General features: G+C 43.9%; 1 protein-coding gene across 3 annotated transcripts in view; it reads left to right on the forward strand.

Moving 5' to 3' along the window:
• LOC110526161 (LARGE xylosyl- and glucuronyltransferase 2) overlaps positions 1–23,389 on the forward strand; it is a 161,354-nt gene that overhangs the window by 67,164 nt on the left and 70,801 nt on the right. For 2 of the 3 annotated variants that reach the window (XM_021606819.2, XM_021606822.2), the window contains exon 3: positions 4,351–4,417. The gene's annotated coding sequence lies outside the window, so the exon portion shown is untranslated. Of the gene's footprint in view, positions 1–4,350; positions 4,418–19,162; positions 19,684–23,389 lie in introns of those variants that run through there. The other variant, XM_021606823.2, reaches the window with a different exon arrangement.

A 23,389-nucleotide genomic window follows, 5' to 3' on the forward strand; every position in this document is an offset into this window, starting at 1 on the left:
CTTGGGTCATTTCCAAATGAATTACTTCGGTAGAAACGAGACAAAACAACCAACTACTTACCTCACTATACAGAGCTGTCACAAGAAGGGCAGCAAAACAGACAAGGGAAACTATAGACCTGTTTCTATACTGAACAAAAATATAAACGCAACAATTTCAAAAATGTTGATGACTTACATTTCATATTACAAATTCAATTTAAATAAATTCAATAGGCCCTAATCTATGGATTTCACATTATGCATCTGTTAGTCACATATTGTATATCTTAATAAAAAGTTATGGGCGTGGATCAGATAAACAGTCCGTATCTGGTGTTCGTTGTCTGTAGCTTATGCCTGCCCATACCATAACCCTACCGCCACCATGGGGCACTCTGTTCACCACATTGACATCAGCAAACCACTCGCCCCCACATCACCATATACGTGGTATTCGGTTTTAAGGCCGGTTGGACGTTAAATTCTCCGGCAACATTCCTGCAGTCAACATGGCAATTGCACGCTCCCTCAGACCTTGAGAGATCTGTTGCAACATTCACCTTATGTTGCAAGCACGTTCCCAGAACACATTCGTTCTGTTCCTGGAAACCCAATGAGAACATTTGGGGAATGTTCTGTGGTGGTTGTTACAGATTGTGTGCACAACATTTTTAATGAATGTTTGAAGAACATTCGAAGGATATTTAATTTAAAACATATACTATATTTTTTTAAATCAAAAACATTCTTTGAAGATTCTCCAAAGGGAAAGTATTTGTGTTATTCCGTACAACCGTAATTGGTTTAATTATCAGGACTTTTATATACGTAGGTGGCAGGTAGACTAGTGGTTAGAGCGTTGGACTAGTAACCACAAGGTTGCAAGATCAAATCCCCAAGCTGACAAGGTAAAAATCTATCGTTCTCCCCTGACCAAGGTAGTTAACCCACAGTTCCTAGGCCGTCGTTGAAAATAAGAATTTGTTTTTAACTGACTTGCCAAATTAAATAAAGGTAAAATACATGAAAATTGACTTGTCAGTGATGAGAAAGTCATATAACTAGGCAGAAGCACTGTCATCTTCTACTTATTTCTTTTCTATTCTACCCTCATGCCCCTTGGAATATTCCAATACTTTCTTACATACTGTATAACAGCTTTTATATGAGAGGGCTTCTCTAATGAAGCCCTGTCTTGTTGTCGCTGATCTAAGACCTCAAAACTGTGAGGATCCAAACTTTTAAGTAGATCTCCAGCGGGTGGAGGCCAGACGGGCGTCTGATTCTGTGCCTGCCTCTAAAAGAGGTTGCTCTGATCTTCATGCTGCAATTCCAAAGTTATGAATCTCAAATAGGCCGAGAGGGAAATCACCCTCACATACACTCAGCAGAGGACACGAGGTTGTGGGCTAACACAGTCTTGTGGTTGAAACCCAAGTCAGTCATATATGTCAGTATTCTGTAAGTACCCATTGCATTTGATCACTTTAAAGGGACAGTTCACATCTTAAACTTTCACTTAGGTGAATGAGTCCATATTCCACACCATCTGTTGAATAAATACTGCATGCTATCCTGAACAAAAATATAAACACAACATGCAACAATTTCAAAGATTACAGTTAATATAACGAAATCAGTCAATTGAAATATATTCATTGTGCCCTAATCTATGGATTTCACATGACTGTGCAGAGGTACAGCAATGTTTTGGCCCATAGGCCCAGCCACTTGGCAGCCAGGTCCACCCACTGGGGAGCTAGGCCCAGCCAATCAGAATTAGTTTTTCCCCACAAAAAGGCTTTATTACAGAGAGAAATACACCTCCCATCCCCCCACCACCTCTCCTCAGATGATCCCACAGGTGCAGAAGCCGGATGTGGAGGTCCTGTGCTGGCGTGGTTAAACGTGGTCTGCGGTTGTGAGGCCTGTTGGACTTACTGCCAAATTCTCTAAAACAATCTTGGAGGCAGTTTATGGTAGAGAAATTCATATTAAATTCTTTAGCAACAGCTCTGGTGGACATTCCTGCAGTCAGCATGCCAATTGCACTGCTCTCTCAAAACATGAGACATCTGTGGCATTGTGTTGTGCGACAAAACTGCACATTTTAAATTGGCCTTTTATTGTCCCTAGCACAAGGTGCACCTGTGTAATGATTACGCTGTTTAATCAGCTTCTTGATATGCCACACCTGTCAGGTGGATGTATTATCTTGGCAAATGAGAAATGCACACTGACAGGGAGATATATACATTTGTGCACAAAATATGAGCGTAATAAGCTTTTTGTGTGCATTTTGGGGAATTATTTATTTCAGCTCATGAAACATGGAACCAACGCTTTACATATTGTTTTTATATTTATGTTCAGTGTTACACGCATTAGAAGAAATCTGCAGGCTTAAATCCCACATAAATAGGACAGGTTAGCACTATCTATTTCATTTCAGTATTTCCAAGAGTCATCGGACTCCTTTCATACCAAAAAGACACCTGATGCTGCACATTCCTCTGGCAAAGAGTTATATCAGGCAGCATTAAAAATTACTTTATGCTTGGAAAGCGATTGGTCATTCAGATACTAAAGATCAAAGAAGTCCTTTGAAGAATGAAATTAGGCAATTTGTTCCGACAGGCATCTGGTAATACAAAAAGTGATTATGTAATATCAACACAATTAAGCAATAAGGCATGAGTACCCAGGGATTATCGTGTGATAACTCCCGACTAAGGCTGTTCTTAGGCCTGAGGCGAAGCCAAGGGCTTGGAAACAGCCCTTAGGAGGGAGTTATCATATCAAACGTGAATTCTCAGGTGCAAGGGCCTTATTTTTCTTATAAAACATTTGCCAACATATACAAAAATAAGATGAATTACATGTTTTTACACACAGACGTATACACACACACACACACACACACACACACACACACACACACACTGAGACACTGACCTTTGAGAAAGGCCTTGAATTACAGGAGTGAAGGGGAAAAAGAGTGGATAGTTCCGATGGTCGTGTGTGTGTTTGTTGTTGGAATCAAAGTAGGAGTCTTGTCCTTGAGTGCTTTGTTGTGTTCTGGTGAAGCTGCTGTCGTTATGTAGCGTAGTTATGACTGAGTTTCATGTCAGTGCTAGCCTTAGCACATAGAGGAGAATGAATGTCCTCCCTCGCTGATGCTAGAAGCCCATGCAGGCTGTTAAAGTTGTATGCACACATACATATAGTAAACACACACACAATCTCTCCCACACTTCACCTCCATTGAATCTGCTCATATTTGCTCACAGATTCCTCTGCCCATCACATCCATCCATCACATCCAATGCCTTTTATTGGGCCCTCTCTCCTCCTATCCCAGAATAATCCACTAGTCCTGCTCTGATGGGCATACACAGGCACATACAGCCCAGCCCACAGTGCCCACATCATCAAGACGCCAACTTTGATGTTCGTTCGAGCGTGTCACATCAAAAAGGTTCCCCTGCTGGGATTACTGGAGTAAGAAGATTAAGGTAATTGGGGGTTGCAGAGGTGGAACAAAAGGTTTCCCGTTCTAAGGTTTCCTGTCAAAGAGACGGATGAAGTATTCTACGGGGGGAGAACAGTACAGTATGTCTCTGAGAACACTGAAGTACTGCACAGTGGGTTTCAAGACATACACACAAAGTCAGTGCTCTGGGTCATTGGTGGGTTAGGGTTTTGAGGTTGTTGTCGTACATTTATGTTCGGGGTTTATGTGAATCAGCTGTTTATTCACAAACTGGGATTGGTGTTGGGATTATCTTTTCCTCAGGGAGCTTGTTTGGACACGTACAGTACCAGTCAAAAGTCTGGACACACCAACTCATTCCAGGGTTTTTCTTTATGTTACTCTTTTATTTTTTGTGATGGTGTGGGGGTGCTTTGTTGGTGATTTGTTGGTGACACTGTCAGTGAACTACAGCGAAGAATTCAAGGCACACTTAACCAGCTTGGCTACCACAGCATTCTGCAGTGATACGCCATCCGATCTGGTTTGCGCTTAGTTGGACTCTCAAAAGCATTCCAGGTGAAGCTGATTGAGAGGATGCCAAGAGTGTGCAAAGCTGTCATCAAGGCAAAGAGTGATTACTTTGAAAAATCTAAAATATATTTAGATTTTTGTTTCGTTTTTTTTTGGTTACTACATGATTCTATATATGTTATTTCATAGTTTTGATGTCTTCACTATTATTCTAAAATGTAGAACATTTTTAAAAAATAAAGAAAAACCCTTGAATGAGTAGGTGTGTCCAAAAATTTGACTGGTACTGTATGCGTTATTATGTGCTCTGTTTGTGAGTGAGTATATACTAGATCCTGATTCATGCGTGTATGTTTTTACAGGCTGGAGCTGAAGCTACGTTGGGTGTGTAAGGGGTCTACTGAGTAGCACAGAGGCAGAGGCATAAAGGTAAGACTGGGATGCTAATACATCACTCTGCTTTTCAACAGGTCTAAAGAACATACACAGCTTACTACAAATAAGTAGTGAGTGTGTGATTGGGCACATGGTCATATTTGGTTCAGAGAGATAGGGAGAAGGAGGAGGGGAGAGACACTCCTGAAAACCACTGTGTGCTACCGTTTAGTTTTTTTGAGTGACCGGCTGCCTCAGTCTTTGATTCCCTCAGGTGTGTGTGTGTGTGTGTGTGTGCCGTGTGTGGGCTCACGTGTGTGCCTTCCATGTGTGTTTGCTCCTGTGTGTTCAGTCAAGTATGAAATTACTCTTTTAGTTACAATCTATTTGAACTTTATTGACCGTTCCATTGAACTAGTCTGAAATCAATCATTCTAAAAATCATTACCCTAAACATGTTCGGTTAAGCTGATTGATGGTTTATTTTAATGCTTGCCGTTTCATTCCACACTTACTGTATGATCAATCTCATTATTGAGCTCCGTATATTTTCTTCTCCTTGCTAGCACACTCTAATAAAAAGCTTAGTTGTGTGTGTGTGTGTGTGTGTGTGTGTGTGTGTGTGTGTGTGTGCGTGCGTGCGTGCGTGCGTGCGTGCGTGCGTGTGTGTGCGCGCGTGTGTGTGTGTTTGTGTGTACACATCAGTGAACGCTACAGTAATCTCATTCCCAGACACTTCGCCCAAATGTGCAGAAGGTCTATTGGAGCACAGCATCAAACTTTGCATTCGTTAGGATACAACCTAACGTAGCAGGCATAAAACAAAACGGCTGAAACTAGATCCCCCACATTCTGGTCTTGACGAGAACCCTGGGGGCGGTTCTCCTCTGCACTGTTCAACCAATCCACTAAATGTGGAAGAGGAGTTAAGACGGAGTGTCGCCTTGTTGACGCCCGAAAGCGGAAGTCACGACCGAGGCGCTCTCTTCCATTTCCCCTGAAAACCTGAACGTCAAGGTTGTTGACGACCCCGCTAAGGCAAGGATACAAGGCACGTTATTCAATGGCTTAATCTGCCAACCAATCACCTCCCACAACACCTACCCCCCACGTGTCTAGGGCACCTCTTACGTTCAGCAGCAGCAACTGAGCTGTCTCGATACTGAAATGACTTGGCGCAGAACAGGCAGTTGCTGCTTCATTAAAACATGTTAATTGTGATAATGAAGTTACTACTGTAGCGAGCTAACTAGCTAGCTAGGTCATTGAGGAACATGTCATTCAGTGTTGCACTAGCGGCTTAGCTTCTCTTTCGTTTTATATCAAGCGGTTGGGTCAGTCATTGCTTCGTCCCACAACGAGCCATTTTTTACAGACAGATGGCTCATTGTTGAAACTTCCCTATCCTGGTGTCCTTGATCAACCAAATCTAAACTATTCGGTATCACCAAAATAACATTTCCAGTCAACAGAGGCATGTCCAATATCTCTAGGAACAATAATTGTGCTTGAATTTGTGTTTCGCTATCTAATGAACATGAAAAAACATGTTTTTATGCACAAACTCCCGTTTTCTGAGTAAGCTACCGCGTCATCTTCTACAGGTGGAAAATGGGAGACCATGGATGTAAAACGTGTTTTAAACGCTTATTTGCATAGTGAAGGGCACATTCAATCTGACAAATCGTAAGTATTTTTGTTATTGCTAGGTAACACGCAGAGATTGATGGGAAGAAGTTGCCCAAGTTACGGATTTGCTCAAATTAAATAAAATTCTCCAATAAAACTCCAATAAAATTCTATGGTCCCTCCCACTAAGGTCAATTTAGAATGGTTGATGTCTCAGGCTTATATGTGCTGTGCGCAATAACCTGGAAACGAGGTTAATGCTACAGTACCTCTCTGTTATCATACAAACAGAAGCTCAGTCTGTTGCTATGATGCATCTAGCTCCATGCTTGGACAAGCACACTGGCTACATTCAATTCAAACTATTACGAGTGCAGTTCAGATGCTAGGAGGCATCCACCTTGTTTGGCTCATCCCTAATTCAGCCATTTTATCAGATGTGAGTTGAAGCTACTGTACCTTTCTGTTATGATCTAAATAAGGTGCATTCACTATTAGAACATTAGGTTAGTGCTCCCAATGGTGGTGGTCAGAGTTTTTGACAAATGTATTTTTTTTGCCTCTGAGGCCTTGACACCTTTTAGAGTCTCTTTCACTCAGCTAGATATTCACATCCTTGTTACCGCTACGCTTATAATAAGTGCACCAACACGTTATTCACATTCTGATTAGCTATACTGTATGTTTGTAATATACGCACCAATAGATTTAATGACCCACTTAGCATCTGCCAACCTGTCAAAGCTTTTCCTAGCATTTGATGGTAATTGTGTCCATGTTAGTGTTTGTGCGTGCATGGCTGTGTGCATATTATTATGCCTATAGGTGTGTATTTGTATACAGTGTGTGTACATGCATGTGTGAGTGAGCCCGTGTGCCTGTGTGTGCCTGTGTGTGTGCCTGTGTGTGTGCCTGTGTGTGTGTGTGTGTGTGTGTGTGTGTGTGTGTGTGTGTGTGTGTGTGTGTGTGTGTGTGTGTGTGTGTGTGTGTGTGTGTGTGTGTGTGTGTGTGAACATGCCGTCTGGTGTGTATCCTCTAGTGTGCCCGTTATCAGTTTTACATCTACATACCGTACAGATGTAGGATCTTCATTTGAGCCTGTTTGCTACATCATGAATATAATCCTGCAGCAACAGGAAATGTGAATTATTATATAGGTTAATTAATGGACATTTTTGTAGGGGTTGATACATTTTTTGTAAGGGAGTTTTTCAGTGGAAAATTCAAACTTCAGAAGCCTTTTTAAACAACACGTTTTAAAGGAATGTTCTCCTGCAACAGGGTGGTCAAATGAAGATCCTACATGTGTAGCATTGGTGACGGTGTGGTTCGTTAGCTCATTTCATTCACACATACTAATCATATACGGTTAAAGGGACAACAGAAGGTCATCATTTGCATTCTCTGGGCTTGAGTATCATCACAGCAGAGATTATTTAAACCAGATAAAGCACTATTCTCCTGTGGTATCTCGCTATTCATGTGACGTGGGTTTGGAGTGTGTGTGTGTGATTGTGTGTGATTGTGTGTGTGTGTGTGTGTGTGTGTGTGTGCGTGCGTGCGTGTGTGTGTGTGTGTGTGTGTGTGCGAGCATGAATGTGTGTACTTTTGTGTGTTGTGAAGGAAATGTCATTTTTTTATCAAGAAACGGTCTTGAAAATATTAATCTTGTCTTTAGTGTCATAAACAATCCTTGGTTCCTGCCTGTGCCTCGTAAAGATATAAGAGGGGACCGTCATGACCTCATCGTTAGGACCATCTGTCAGAACGACCAGAATAATGTTCTTTAAGTTAAGATAGGAGACGGTGCCAGACACATGCCGGAACCAACCTTTTGAACTATGCCTATGTGACGTGTCTGTAACCACTATATAAGGGAACTAATGGGACTGCCCCATTGGAGCTGAGTAAGGAGGAATTCTGAAGGAGGAATTGCAGAAACTCAGCAACCCATTAATTACACAAGCAAACATCAGACAGGCAAATAAACACATTAACATCAACTTGTCATGGTTCCACCTGTCACCAGAGGGGGGAACCATCCTAGAGACAATTATGACACTCAAGTGTGTTCTATTACTCATTGTGATTTCCCCTTTAAAAGAGGTGTGTTTTTTGTTTCTCTTTGCAGAAGCTTGAATTGTTTACCGTGTGCTGTCGTTTCCTGAGTGAGTTTTCGAGACATATTGTTCAGTTTTTTTTTTTTTAATTGTACTGTAATCCTGCGGCTACTGTTTTCATTTGTCCTTAACCACTGATTCCTCGTCTGGTCTCTTCTCTGCACCTGGGTCCAACCTCACCACGTCACACAACTACGTTGAGTAATAGGCACTAGAACTGTCCTATTAAGACTGTGTCAGTGTACTGTGTACCAGTGGTACTTGGGGAAAAAAGGATTTCCTATGACCCATATGACAGATAGCCCTGCCATCTTTAGTCACTTCTGCTACAGTAGACTCTCTCCATCTCACAGTCTAGACCACAGTAAGCTTTGTGTCCACTTCATTTCACCCTGCTTTGCTGTGTAGAAATATTGACTGTTAGCTTTTTCTCCTTATTCCTCTTGCAAGGGGCTAATGAGGCATTTTACCTGCCTGATGTCAGTGGCTCTCAGTGGCTTTCTGCTAGGATCAGTTGAGCGTTTAAGAATTTGCAAGTTGTCTTTTCATTAGGAAGCTCAAAAACCAACAATCTGTGGAGAAAACCAACTGAAGCCATTGACAATGTGGTCTGCCTCACAAAAATAATTGTAGGGGTAACACTTACCCCAGGATGAGACAGAGCAGGAGAAACACAACAGTAGTATGAGACAGTAATAGCTGTGCTGAGTTAGTTTAGCCTCTCTGTCTCTCTCGGGACGATTAGGCTATGTAGAAACTAATCCCTCTCTCCAATTCCACGGAAAAATAAAGGAAAGAAAGAAAAAACGAAAGCCGTGCAGCTCTCTCTAACCTGAGAGGAAGTTTTCTGGTCGGGGAGTTACCGTGGAAACGGAAAGGGAAGGTAACCAGAACACCCTCCAGAGGGATTAGAGAGGGGATGAAGAGAGAGAGAGAAAGACACAGAGACAGAGAATGAATGAATGAATGAATGAATGAATGAATGAATGAATGAATGAAGGAAGGATTTTTTACAGAAGGGATGAGGAAAGACAGATGAGATTGAGGAGGAAACAGAACAGAAGCAGAGAGAGTGAAAGAAAGGTCAATAAAACTGACAGCAGCATGTCAGATTGTCTTTGAGCCCTCTTGGGTGATCCTTCCTCTCTGATACCCATCACGGAACACATTATATTAGCCATGTTTCACCCCTGGTGTGTATTGAATAGAGGGAGATTGAGCATCGAGAATGCACCTCCTTGTCCAAACAGCTAGGCTGCCCACAACAGCTGAAACAGAACAGTACCTAGCCAATTGCTTTGGCCTAGTTTTATCGGGCCCGCAATCTGGAGGCCACGCAATGCAAGCCTGTGTACGTGGCCGAGACTGCCAAATATCAGCGCCACCAGCTTGGACCTACACCCGAGGCAGTCCAAGGATACCACGAGGGGCTGGTATTTAAGCAGCTTCTCGACAAAGGCCTGTTCCATGTTGCCGTCAAATGAGCAGCCCCCTTCCAAAATGAGCACCTCCCCCTGGCCTCCCTCCACAACAACAATATCGTATTTGGCACACAGAAAAACATATAATCAACATCAAATCAGCTTTCCCTTACAAGATAATGTTTATGCATGTGTGCTGTTGGTGAAAATACATGTCAGCATGTCAGATTGCCTTTCAGGCCTCTTAGGAGATCCTTCCTTTCTGATACCCATCATGTTACACATTACGTTCGTCATGTCTCACCCTTGGGGGGGTGTGTGTGTGTGTGTGTGTGTGTGTGCGCGCGCATGTGTGTGTGTGTTTGTGTGTGATTGAACTGATGGTAATTTGTCCTATGCTGTTTATTCTGTAATTCTCTCTGTGATAAGCTGTAAACCTCACACACACACATACCGCTCCCTTAATAGACACTGCCATCAAAAACAACACCCACTAAAGACTACGAATGCCTATAAACAAATCTCATAGCCAGTGAGTGGCAGTACTGCTGGCTGACTATAAAGGATGGTACACATAGAGAGAGAGCGTGTGTGTGTGTGTGTGTGTGTGTGTGTGCGTGCGTGCGTGTGTGTGTGTGTGTGTGATGGGAGAGTGTTGAGGAGTTCAGCAGACACTGTTGAGGCAAGACAACAGATGTTTTTTATGAGGATGTTTCATTCTCTATTGGGCTCTCATCTGACCTAGCTTCACTATATATACAAAAGTATGTGGACACCGGTCAACTAGAGCTGACCCGGTCAACTGTAAGTGCTGTTATTGGAAAGTGGACATGTCTAGGAGCATCATCTCAGCCTCAAAGTGGTAGGCCACACAAGCTTACAGAACGGGACCACCGAGTGCTGAAGCACATAGCCCGTAGAAATTGTCTGTCCTCGGTTGCAACACTCACTACCGAGTTCCAAACTGCCTCTGTCCGTGCAATAACTGTTCGTCGGGAGCTTCATGAAATGGGTTTTCATGGCCGAGCAGCTGCACACAAGCCTAAGATCCCCATGCGCAATGCCAAGCATTGGCTGGAGTGGTATAAAGCTCGTCGCCTTTGGACTCTGGAGTAGTGGAAACGCATTCTCTGGAGTGATGAATCATGCTTCATATGGCAGTCCAACGGACAAATCTGGGTTTGGTGGATGCCAGGACAATGCTACCCTGCCCCAATGAATAGTGATAACTGCACATGTTGGTGCAGGAGGAATAATGGTCTGGGGCTGTTTTTCATGGTTCAGGTTAGGCCCCTTAGTTCCCGTGAAGGGAAATTTTCACGCTACGGCATACAATGTCATTCTAGACGATCCTGTGCTTTGAACTTTGTGGCAACAGTTTGGGGAAGGCTCTTTCCTGTTTCAACATGACAATTCCTCCGTGCAAAAAGCGAGGTCCATACAGAAATGGTTTGTCGGGATCGGTGTGGAAGAACTTGACCGGCCTGCACAAAGTCCTGGCCTCAACCCCATCGAACACCTTTGGGATGAATTGGAACACCGACTGAGAGCCAGGCCTAATCGCCCAACATCATTGCCCGACCTCACTAATGCTGTTGTTGCTGAACGGAAGGAAGCAAGTCCCCCAGCAATGTTCCAACATCTAGTCAAAATAATTCCCAGAAGAGTGTAGGCTGCTATATCAGCAAAAGGGGGGACCAACTCCATATTAATGCCCATGATTTTGGAATGAGATGTTCGATGAGCTGGTGTCCACATACTTTTGATCATGTAGTGCATCTTAAAGGACAGTTTGGTTACTTTATAGCCAGTTATTATGCTGCTAGAAAATATGCACTACTGTAAGATTTGATATTTTATCATTTTTATTAGTCATACTGCACAGTTTTTCGTTTGTGTCATTTTGAAGCTTCTGTATTGCCTTCTTCTATTGCATACTACGATTTCAAGGGTAGTTAGCCTGCATTTAGCTTACTTAGCTGGCTATCAAGCCCAGACTAAGCTTAGTTTAAATATAGTGCTTATTATGTCATACATTTTGAGTGCATTTCACAACAGTCCAAACAAAATGTAGGCCTGTGAGAAGAACACAACATTTATTATGACATTTACAGGCAAATTATTGCGGAATCCTAGTCTCTCAGCCTATATCTTTGTGGCTAACGTTAGCAAAGCTAGCTAGCGAAGTACTGTAGCTAAACCTGCAGCATCGGAAATAAAGACAAATACAGCCTCAGCGACTGTCCATTCAACCATCCAACAGCACTGGATGCCTATGGGAACTAATACAAAGTATTACGTTTACAAGTAATTCAATACAAAATGTAGGCTCTTTGGAAAGTGCACAAAGGCTGCTGGAGCTGCATCTTTGCTGTATCACATTCGTGGAAATGGAGATCGTTCTCAGGGCAGATCTGCCGGTTTTGACGAGCAGAAGCGACTTCGTAGTGTGTTAGGAGAAGTGAATGAACGCACTAATTGTAAGTCGCTCTGGATAAGAGCATCTGCTAAATGTCTAAAGTGTTAAAAAAATCTGTGTGTGTGAAGTCAGTGCGTTGTAATCAACTTGCTCTGCAGTTTTGTTTGAAGGGTAATAGTACAAAGGAGAGAGTTTTGTCAAGAACATTTCTCCACACAATGATGACAGTTAGCCAATATGTCATTTTTATTGAATCTGTGGAAGCATTTTTACCCCTGCTCATGTATTGGCTAGCTGTCTCTTGATCATTGCTCTGCTCCAATCTTTTCACAAACTCTGTTTTGTGTGTGTGTGTGTGTGTGTGTGTACGTTCCCTGCGTGTGTGTTTACATGTCTACACATGTCTGTTTAGAGTAGCTGGTGGATTGCTTTATTGTGGCATTTACTGGGATGACAGGGCCGCCAAGGTGAACCGTTATTAGAGTGTGAGTGGCATTCTCTTGTTCTGTAATAAAAAGTCTGCAACAATAACAGAGGATGGACCTGCTACAACTCCAATAGCAATTCCCTTCCTTGAGTTGGGGAGCAGCTCTCACTCTCTCTCTCTCTCTCTCTCTCTCTCTATCAGTATTCTTATCTGCTCCCACCCGTTCCTCTACACTCGACATCCCCCTTTAAACTCCTCTCCAATCGATCACCTCCATATCTTTTCTCCATTTCCCACTACCATTATCCAATTTATCCTGTGCGTGAGATGGGACTTACTTGGGGTATAAAGATGCATCCCACTTCCCCTCTCAGTCCCTCTGCCCTTTCTATCCCCTGTCACTTTCCCTTTCTGCCCCCTCCTTCCCTCTACCCACTCCTTCTTCATCGGTCTCCTTCCCTCTCCCTCTCTCTCCTCAGTTCCTCCCCTTCTCTGTCCCTCTCTCTCCCTACTGTTTGCCCCTGTATGTCCAGTGTGGCCTTCTAGCGTCTGTGTGGAGTTTTATTGGAGGTGGATTAAACGGGTGGAGTTGTAATGAGATGCCTCATTTACTGCAGGAGTATGAATCTCCATCTGCCCGTGCTTTTCGGAGGACCAACGCACACATACACATGCACTCGCGCACACACGAACACTCACGGAGCAGGTGTGCATAGGGGGCTCCTTGTGGAGTCATTCTAATCGAGTCAGCTGCCTATATCTCTTTGTCTACACATGGAGTGAGCGAGGAACTGGAGAGGTAGAATAGAGGGAGTGCGAGAGAGAGGAGAGAGACAGAATAAGAGAATGAGAGGGGGATAAAAGTGAGAGGAAAGTTATTAATGTCAAACAGATAGTGTCCGAATACCCATTCAAGCGTACTACATACAGTTGAAGTCAGAAGTTCACAAACGCCTTAGGCAAATACATTTAAACTAGTTTTTCACAAATCCTGACATTTAATCCAAGTAACCATTCCCTGTCTTAGGTTAGTTAGGATCACCACTTTATTTTAAGAAAGTGAAATGTCAGAATAATAGTAGAGAAAATGATTTATTCCAGCTTTTATTTCTTTCATTACATTTCCAGTGGGTCAGAAGTTTACATGCACTCAGTTAGTATTTAGTAGCACTGCCTTTAAATTGTTTTGCAGCAACTTTGGGAGTATGCTTGGGGTCGTTGTCCATTTGGAAGACCCATTTAACATCCTGACTGATGTCTTGAGATGTTGTTTCTATATATCCACATCATTTTCCATCCTCATGATGCCATCTATTTTGTGAAGTCCCTCCTGCAGTAAAGCACCTCCACAACACAATGCTGCCACCCCCGTGCTTCACAGTTGGGATGGTGTTCTTCGGCTTGCAAGCCTCACCCTTTTCCCTCCAAACATAACGATGGTCATAATGGCCAAACAGTTCTATTTTTGTTTCATCAGACCAGAGAACATTTCTCCAAAAAGTACAATCTTTGTCCCCATGTGCAATGGCAAACCATAGTCTGGCTTTTTTATGGCAGTTTTGGGGCAGTGGCTTCTTCCTTGCTGAGTGGCCTTTCGGGTTATGTCGATATAGGCCTGTGGATATAAATACTTTTGTACCTGTTTCCTCCAGCATCTTCACAAGGTCCTTTGCTGTTGTTCTGTGATTGATTTGCGCTTTTCACACCAAAGTACGTTCATCTGTAGGAGACAGAACGCATATCCTTCCTGAGCGGTATGATGGCTGCGTGGTCCCATGGTGTTTATACTTGCATACTATTGTTTGTACAGATGAACGTGGTACCTTCAGGCATTTGGAAATTGCTCCCAAGGATGAACCAGAGGTCTTGGCTGATTTCTTTTGATTTTCCCATGATGTCAAGCAAAGAGGCACTGAGTTTGAAGGTAAGCCTTGAAATACATCCACAGGTACATCTCCAATTGACTCAAATGATGTCAATTAGCCTATCAGAAGTTTCTAAAGCCATGACATCATTTTCTGGAATTTTCCAATCTGTTTGAAGGCACAGTCAACTTAGTGTATGTAAACTTCTGACCCACTGGAATTGTGATACAGTGAATTATAAGTGAAGTAATCTGTCTGTAAACAATTGCTGGAAAAATCACTTGTGTCATGCACAAAGTAAATGTCCTAACCGACTTGCCAAACTATAGTTAGTGAACAAGTCATTTGTGGAGTTGTTGAAAAACGAGTTTTAATGACTCCAACCTAAGAGTATGTAAACTTCCGACTTCAACTGTGCTTAAACTGCATATACTGTATGCACTCATCGTTACGTACTATTTAGCATGTACTGTTCAGTGTGCAGTATGCAGTATGCTACGGCCGCAACGCAGTCACGGTTCCTGTCTGGCTGGGTAGGTGGGGCGGGGCCGTGTGTGTGTGCGTGTATTTTTCCAAATTCAACAGAATTTCATTTAACTAGTCTGATGATAGCTCATTTCCAATTCCAATCATTTTTCTAAACTCTGAATTGTATAGGAATGGATGTATCAGCCTACTTAGGCTGGTTGGAGGCAGACTATTACATTTGACCTACATCGTAGCCCACAAAGCCCATATATCCTTTTAATAAGGGACTGGAGACAGAAACAGATCATTTGGTTCCATTTCAACATATTTATTAGTGAAACCCAAGTCCTGTAACATTTATCAATGAAATTCACCAAAACTTTTCAATTTTTCAAATCAAAAGGCTATTGCACAGAAAAACGTGGACAGTCAGGCGCATCAGCAAATTCCCGAGCCGCTGGACAGCAACATAATTAACTAAAGCACTGATCACTGGTCATGAGATCAGAATGACTGTTAAGACTTGATCCATTCATTAAATAATTAAATAGGTAGCCTAGCGTACAAAACTAAAACAATCAAACTGATTTGAACACATGACGTCAATATTAACATGACGTCGATAACGCAGCCACATCCCGAGTCCCCGGTGCCCGACACATTCAGAAATCAAACGATGGTTTAGTGTTTAGTTGAAAGGGTCTGATGAAGGCCAAGGTAACAAAAAACTGAAATCCACTTTAGGTTTAAAAAAAAAGATTTTTTTTGAAAGACTTCTGTTTTCAGGAAAAGAAAAACTACTTAGCCTATATTTGAACACCACCACAAAAGCTTCGCTATTCGGCAACTTTACAATTAAGTCACTTAGTTTTGTTGTTTGGCTACTTGAAGAGAACTAGGGCCCATCACTCGCAGCCCACCTCTTCCAATGCATTGTGGAAAAGTGTGCATCAAATTCTACTAGATGAAGAGCCGATATGAGTATAACATCCTGGCATTTAAACCCACGTACTTTAAAACCTTCTATTTTCGCATGCTGAGAATGCTTCATGTGCAGTTGAGTTGTTTTCCATTATTCGTTTATCTCGGTAGCGCATCCCCATATCTAATTGATCAGCTGTTGTCATAGCCAAAATGAGTACGACATCCGGGCATTTAAAATAATACTAGACTTTCGAAATGTCGCATACTATCTACAGTACTAGATTTTTACCCCAAAGTCAGGTGACCCCAACCCCCCCCCCCCCCCCCCCCCCCCCCACTTTTCAATTCCCTCCACTTCACCCAGTGCCACTTTTGCTGATTGTGTTGCGATGGGATGATTAGGCCCCCCCTCCCCCATGTCATGGTGGGGTTGGCTTAGTTGACACGTACTGCCTCGGACTGCTCTCCTCCTCCACTTCCCTTTGTCTCATTTTTCTCTCCATTAAGAGCATCGCGTTTCCTTCACACTCCTGGGTGCCAGTATGTGATACATTATAGATGTGTGTGTCTGGCGTGTGAGTCTGGCATGTGTGAGAAAGAGCTCTTTGATCTGGAGAGCTTGTCTTGGAGTGTCGAGAACACACACACACACACACACACACACACACACACACACACACACACACACACACACACCAGTGTTAAAGATGGCCATTAGAAGAGCCACTCTGCCACCTGGAGACTCATCAAGTATTGACCATCTGGACCTGCGGCTCGAACGGAACACACACTTCTCACTCATACACACACACGCACACACACATGCACACACACACACCAGTCGAGTGTAACGGAGGGCACCATGATAAGGGCAGCAGAGCAGCAGGGAGTCGGACCATGGAACACTGCTCATGGGCTTCTGGGAACCTCGTCTCAGAGAGAGGAAGACAGAGAAAGAAATAGAGAAATAGAGAGAGGTAGAAAGAGAGAGGGAAAGAGAAAGTGATACAGTTTCTCCAGTCCTCCAGCTGTCCCGGAGGCATCCCATCACTCTCCGGTGCCTCCCTCTTGACCCGTGTGGGCGATCAGTAGCCCTCTGGAACAGACTCACAGCATAATCATATCTCTTACCATGTTTATAGTAAGGAATAGGATAGATAAACAAAACTAACCCCAATTTTGTTTATTTGGTCATGGAATATATACACTGAGTATACCTAACATTAGGAGCACCTTCCTAATATTAAGTTGCACTCCCCTCCTTTCCCCCTTTTGGCCCTCAGAACAGCCTCAATTTGCCGGGGCATGGACTCTACAGACCCACGCATACACACGCACATGATAACACACGCAGTATACACAGATTTTGTGTTGTAGATATGTGGCGGCAGAGTAGTGGCCTGAGGGCTCACACGTAATTTGTTATGAAATCTTTTGTGTAATGTCATGTTGTTAGTTGTACATAACTGCCTTAATTTTGGGAACCCGTGTTCGAGACTGAATCAATGTACTCCCCGCTGTCCTTTACTATACTCACACACACGTAAAATGTATGCACGCACACAGATGCCTACTGTACACGTATACACACACACAGCAGTGGAGGCTGCTGAGGGGAGGACGGCTCATGATAATGTCTGCAACGGCGCGAATGGAATGGCATCAAACACATGGAAACGATGTGTTTAACGTTGTTGATACCTTTCCACTTATTCTGCTCCAGCCATTACCACGTGCACGTCCTCCACAAATAAGGTGCCACCAACCTCCTGTGACACACTGGCACACACACACGCAAAATGCACACAAAATGCACACACACACGCACGCACGCACGCGCGCACACACACACACACACACACACACACACACACACACACACACACACACACACACACACACACACACACACACACACACACCTGCCCTGCTGTCCAGAGTGACTGTACAGCCATGACAGTGCCATATGGTCTATTAGCATTTGCACTCTATTCTCATCCCATATGGTCTATTAGCATTTGCACTATATTCTCATCTCGCCTCACCGCGAGTGTGTTTGCACGTCCATGCGTGTGTTTTAGTGTTTGTGTGTGTGCGTGTGTGTATACGTGTGTTTCTGAAAAGGTGAGGGGACAGATTTTGGAGTTTAGAGGAGCAGAAGTTTAAGTGTCAGAGCACAAAGTGTCTTTGTATCTGTGCTGTTCTTGAGTGGACCTCTTCTCTCTGAATTATTTGTGATCGTGTGACTGTGTTTTGCTCTCTCTACAAATGCAGCCGAAAGGCTGAGCAATGTTTTTTATATACGGAAAGACTTGCTACGTCACATTCTGTCTGCGTTCTGTTGCTGCAGTGTTTGTCTGAGACCTACTCGGATGCAGACACACATGCAGATGCACGACACAAACACAGAGGGAGAGAGAGAACTGTTGTCTGCTACTTTTTAATGTGGTTTTCTGTCGTGAAGCATTAGTAAGTTGTCACATGCCCAAGTGTAGTGAAATGCTTAACCTGCAAGCCCTACCCAACAGTGCAGTATTTAATATAATAATAGTATAACTAAAAAAAGTTGTTTGTCTTAAACACAAGGGATATGTAGAAGAATGTAAGCTGTCAGTACCCGTACCAAATATGCAATGTGCAAAGATACTGGAGTATTTGCAGTATATTTGTACATGTATTAGGAGAAAGTGACTGGTTATTATTATTATTAATAGTATGGCAGCAGGGTGAGAATGTGTTTGCGCGTGTGAGGTAGTGAGTGAGTGGTGTGTGTGTGTGCCTGAGTGGGTGAACAGGGAGTACAGGAAGGGGCTAAGGGCCCACATCCTCGGGTCCCGAGCTTGGTGACGGGCTTGAAGGGCACTATGGTGTTGAACGCTGAGTTGTAGACGATGAACAGCATTCTCATATGGGTATTCCCCTTTTCAGGTGGAGGAGGGCAGTGTGGAGTGCAATTGACATTGTGTCGTCTGTGGATCTGTTGTGGAGGTATGCAAATTGGAGTGGGTCCAGGGTATCTGGGATGATGGAGTTGATGTGAGCCATAACCCGCCTTTCAAAGCACTTCATTATTACAGATGTGAGTGCTACAGGGCGGTAGTCATTGTGTCTGGTTGCCTTAGAGTTTTTGGGAACAGGAAAAAATGGTTGTTACCTGGAAACGTGAGGATTACAGACTGGGACAAGGAGAGAATGTCAATGAAGACACCTGCCAGCTGGTCTGTGTGTGTGCGCGTCTGTGTGCGCGTGCATGTGCAAGTGTGAGTGTTGAAGCATGCGTGTGCGTCTTGTTTGAGTAAGTGAGTGTTTAGTGTGATTACTCCTAAGTGTTAACCTGTGCCAATGTCTCTGTCGCCACACTGTCTGAGGGAGAGGGAGGGGCTGGGACTGTGTGTATTTCAGCGTGTGTGGCTGGTCAGAGAGGGACATACACCTCTCTCCTATTGGCCGATACCCGAGGGGGTGTGTTTCGGGGCCAGTGCTTGTGGGGAGGGGCCGTGAGTTCAATCTTTCTCTTGCAGGGTGCTCAGTCAAGAGCGGAGTGTGTGAGTGCACACACAAAAGAGAGAGAACAGACAATAGAAAGAGAGAGCGGTTCTATTCTGGTGTATTTGTCTCCTCCAGACACCCAGGACTCCTCTGTCTCTCTCTACCCCGGCAGGGTGCGTTGCTGATGGTGTAACACTAGATCGGCTCAGCCTCCCCCCTTTGGGAACTCTGGAGCTCCCTCTCTCACCTTCTGTGTTTGCTCTCCACCGACTGGCTGACTTTCTTTATTTGGAGAGTGCGAGAGTGTGTTTTACTCGGCAGGATTAGGCAGTCTGTATGCACTCTGGTACAAGCTGGTACGGTGGAGGGCGTTTCGTTCGTGAGTGTGTTGTTTGCCCTCTCGCTCTGCGAGCCACACTCGAGTCTCTCATACACCCTTTGGCTCTAACGGAAACACGCACCTACTATTCCCAAGGATTTGGGATATGTGTATAAAGGTTTAGCCTTCTCTGAATTGTGGATACAGAGAGGACTACACATTACAACTTCACTGAGCAGGTGAGAGAGACGTACCACAGATTTCACTGGTTATCCACATGGACTGAGGTGGGTGCTTACGTGTGTCAGCTTGCAAATCTGTTCGTACCGTGTGTTGGGGAATCCATGGCGAGTTGCATACACTGTCCTGTTCGGAGGGAGCAGAGCTTGTGTGCATCTTCTGCAGTAAACCCTAAACTGAACTGAATATGTTGACTAGTATTTTCTGCTTGGATGTTTGTGTGGTTTGTGGGCAGATTCCATGTTTTGGTGCGTTTGTGTTTGTGTAGGTCAGTGTGCTTTTTGATAGTTTGTGTGTGTGTGTGTGTGTGTGTGTGTGTGTGTGTAGTCAGGTCCATGTGACTGGTCTGTGGGCTATAGCCAAGGAAAGGTTAGAGATAAATTAACCACATTCTTCTCTGCTGAGCCACAGAATATGGAGACATCCCCCTTACTATCCCCTTATACCCCAGTCTGTACCCGTCCTGCCCCCTCACCTAGCTATCACATCCGCACCCTCCCCTCAGGCCCCCTGCTTGCATCACCCCCCCCCCCCCCCCCCCCCCCCCCATTAAGGCCCCATTCCCACACCCCCAACACGCTCCTGTAACCCCCCTCCACACACACAACCTTTATTGCTTCCCCATCCTCCCCTACACACACACACACACACACACAAACACACACACACACACACACACACACACACAGAAACACACACAGAAACACACACACACAGAAACACACACACACACACACACATACACACACACACACAGAAACACACACACACACACACACATACACACACACACACAAAATCGCTTTCTACCCCTGGGGTCTCTCTCCAACAGCTGTTACTTCCTCTACACTTTAAACACTCCGCTGGTCACAGGTTCAGGAATTGTTAAAAAAAAATCACAACATTCACTTCAACTGAACCTTCCAAATAGCAGTGTTGGGTGATTTGGAAAGCAATAGTCAGTCCATAAATAATATAATAATACTGGTAGGAAAGGTTTTGATCTTTAGCTCACAATCTGTAGCGACTATATGATTAGACAGGTTCAAAATGTATGTAAAACATCACAGCACAATTGAAAAATATATGGCACATGGAAACCAAACGAGGGTGGTCTATGGTGATAGGTGGGATGGGCTGAGAGGTGGGATTAAAGAGTTTATGGATTATTGTTATTGTATTACTGTTATGTGATTGCTTTATGTAAAAGTACCATGTATGTCAAAATGTATATATAAAATGTGTGTATACGTAGCAGAAAAGCTGTATAAAAAAACAAAAAGATATGTGTCCTCCGAAGAGGAGGGGGGGTGGATAATAATAATAATATAATAATTATAATTATAATAAAAACATATATTATTTATATATAATTATTATTTTTAACAAATTAAACACTTGGCTGCTTTTCTGCCCTCTGCTCCTCTTTCCTCCCTCCCTCCACTTCTCCTCTACCCTTCCTTTCTTCCCTCCCTCACTAGTCTCCTCCTCCACGTCTTCTCTCCCTTGCTCCTCTCATCCCTTCTTTCATTCCTCATCTCCCCTGCTGCCATATACCCTCAACCACTCTATTGGCTACCTCTGCAACGAGCTCCTGTAAAACAGTAACCAGTTTGTGTGTGTGTGTGCGTGTGTGTGTCAGGAGACGTTATATGCCTTAGACCTTGTATCCGCTGGAGGAATGCTATATTAGAGAGAGAGAGAGAGAGAGAGAGAGAGAGAGAGAGAGAGAGAGGGAGAGGGAGAGAGAGAGAGAGATGCAAAGATCTGAGGAAAGGGCAAAGGAAGAAGTTTGGAACCACCAAGACTCTTCTTAGAGCGGCTGCCCGGCCAAACTGAGCAATCGGGGGAGAAAGGCCTTGGTCAGGGAGGTGACCAAGAACCCAATAGTCACTCTGACATAGATCCAGAGTTCCTCTGTGGAGATGGGAGAACCTTCCAGAAGTACAACCATCTCTGCAGCACTCCACAATTCAGGCCTTTATGGTGGAGTGGGCAGATGGAAGCCACTCCTCAGTAAAAGGCACATGACAGCCCTCTTGGAGTTTACCAAAATGCAGCTGAAGACTCTCAGACCATGAGAAACAACATTCTCTGGTCTGAGGAAATCAATATTGAACTCTTTGGCCTGAATGCCAAGCATCATGTCTGGAGGAAACCTGGCACCATCCCTACAGTATGAGATGTGTCTGGTATGGCAACTGCTCGACCCACGACTGCAAGGCATTACAGAGGGTATTGCGTACGGCCCAGTACATCACCGGGGTCAAGGTTCCTGCCATCCAGGACTTCTATACCAGACGGTGTCAGAGGAAGGCCACAGCCTTCCTCTGTTCTCTCTGCTACCGCACAGCAAGCAGTACCGGAGCGCCAAGTCTAGGATGCAAGAGGCTTCTAAACAGCTTCGACCCCAAAGTATTTTCTTAAACTGTATTGTTGGTTAAGGGCTTGTAAGCAAGCATTTCACTTCAAGGTCTACACCTGTTGTATTCGTGGCATGTGACAAATACCATTTGATTTGATTTGAATGTCCTTGAGTGGCCCAGCCAGAGCTCAGACTTGAACCCGATCAAATATCTCTGGAGAGACCTGAAAATAGCTGTGCAGCAATGCTCCCCATCCAACTTGACAGAGTTTGAGAGGATCTGCAGAGAAGAATGGAAGAAACACCCCAAATACATGTGTGTGAAGCTTGTAGCTTCGTACCCAAGAAGACTTGACGCTGTAATCGCTGCCAAAGTTGCTTCCTAAATGTACCAGTAAAGGATATGAATACTTATGTAAATGTATTTTTCAGTTTTTTATTTGTAATACATTTGCAGAAAACTCATCATTATAGGGTATTGTGTGTAGATTGATGGGGGAAAAAAAATATTTAATCAATTTTAGAATAACGCTTGTAAGGCTGATAAACGTTTTCTGACACGTTTCCACTGCCTGTGTTCAGCATGAGCTCCTTGCGAGCCTAACTCCATACCACTGCTTTAGCTGGCCATGCCCATTCACTCTGTCGCAGGCAGTGGCTGTAGTCTAAACCCTGTGCCAAAATGAGACTTGAATTCAAATCGTTGCACTTCAGAAGTGTGTTTGGTTTGCCCAACAGCTAGATGTGTGTCCTGGATGGATGGTGTTAACACCTGGTGCACGATCAGGAGGCAGACGTTGTGGAACGTTGCAGGTAGACATGTCATGAAGAGAACTGTATCCACTGTGTATTATGTTCACTCTACCTATTTGTATATATATATCTATATGTCAGCTTTGTATAAACTCCTCTGTATGTATTATGTGTCTAAATGTTGTTTATCACTGGCAGCACCATATAAGACAAATTCTGAGCATGTTTAAATGTACTTGTTGAATAACGGTGATTCTGATTTTGCCACGATTCCGAATTCTACATGTCAAGAGAGGCGTGTTTGTTCTACATAACGCATTTCTATCCCCCTGCTCCCAGTCTGCCCTGATTGAATTCCAGCATCAGTCTTTTGCTTTAGCTACGCAACTCTGTACATCCATGGGTTTTCCCAGTCCGTTTCCCACATGTCCTCCGGTGCCTAACGCAATATGTTAATGTGACGCTCAATCAAGGGCCACTGATGCATAGCATAGCTGCCACCATGAAGGAGCTTATCAGCCCGTGCTGACTGTTGCGGCCTATTGGTGATGTGTGTGTGCATCCGTGTCCCTCTGTGTGCATTCTTT

Source organism: Oncorhynchus mykiss, chromosome 6 (assembly GCF_013265735.2).
Source record: "Oncorhynchus mykiss isolate Arlee chromosome 6, USDA_OmykA_1.1, whole genome shotgun sequence".
In the NCBI taxonomy this organism is placed as follows: Eukaryota; Metazoa; Chordata; class Actinopteri; order Salmoniformes; family Salmonidae; genus Oncorhynchus; species Oncorhynchus mykiss.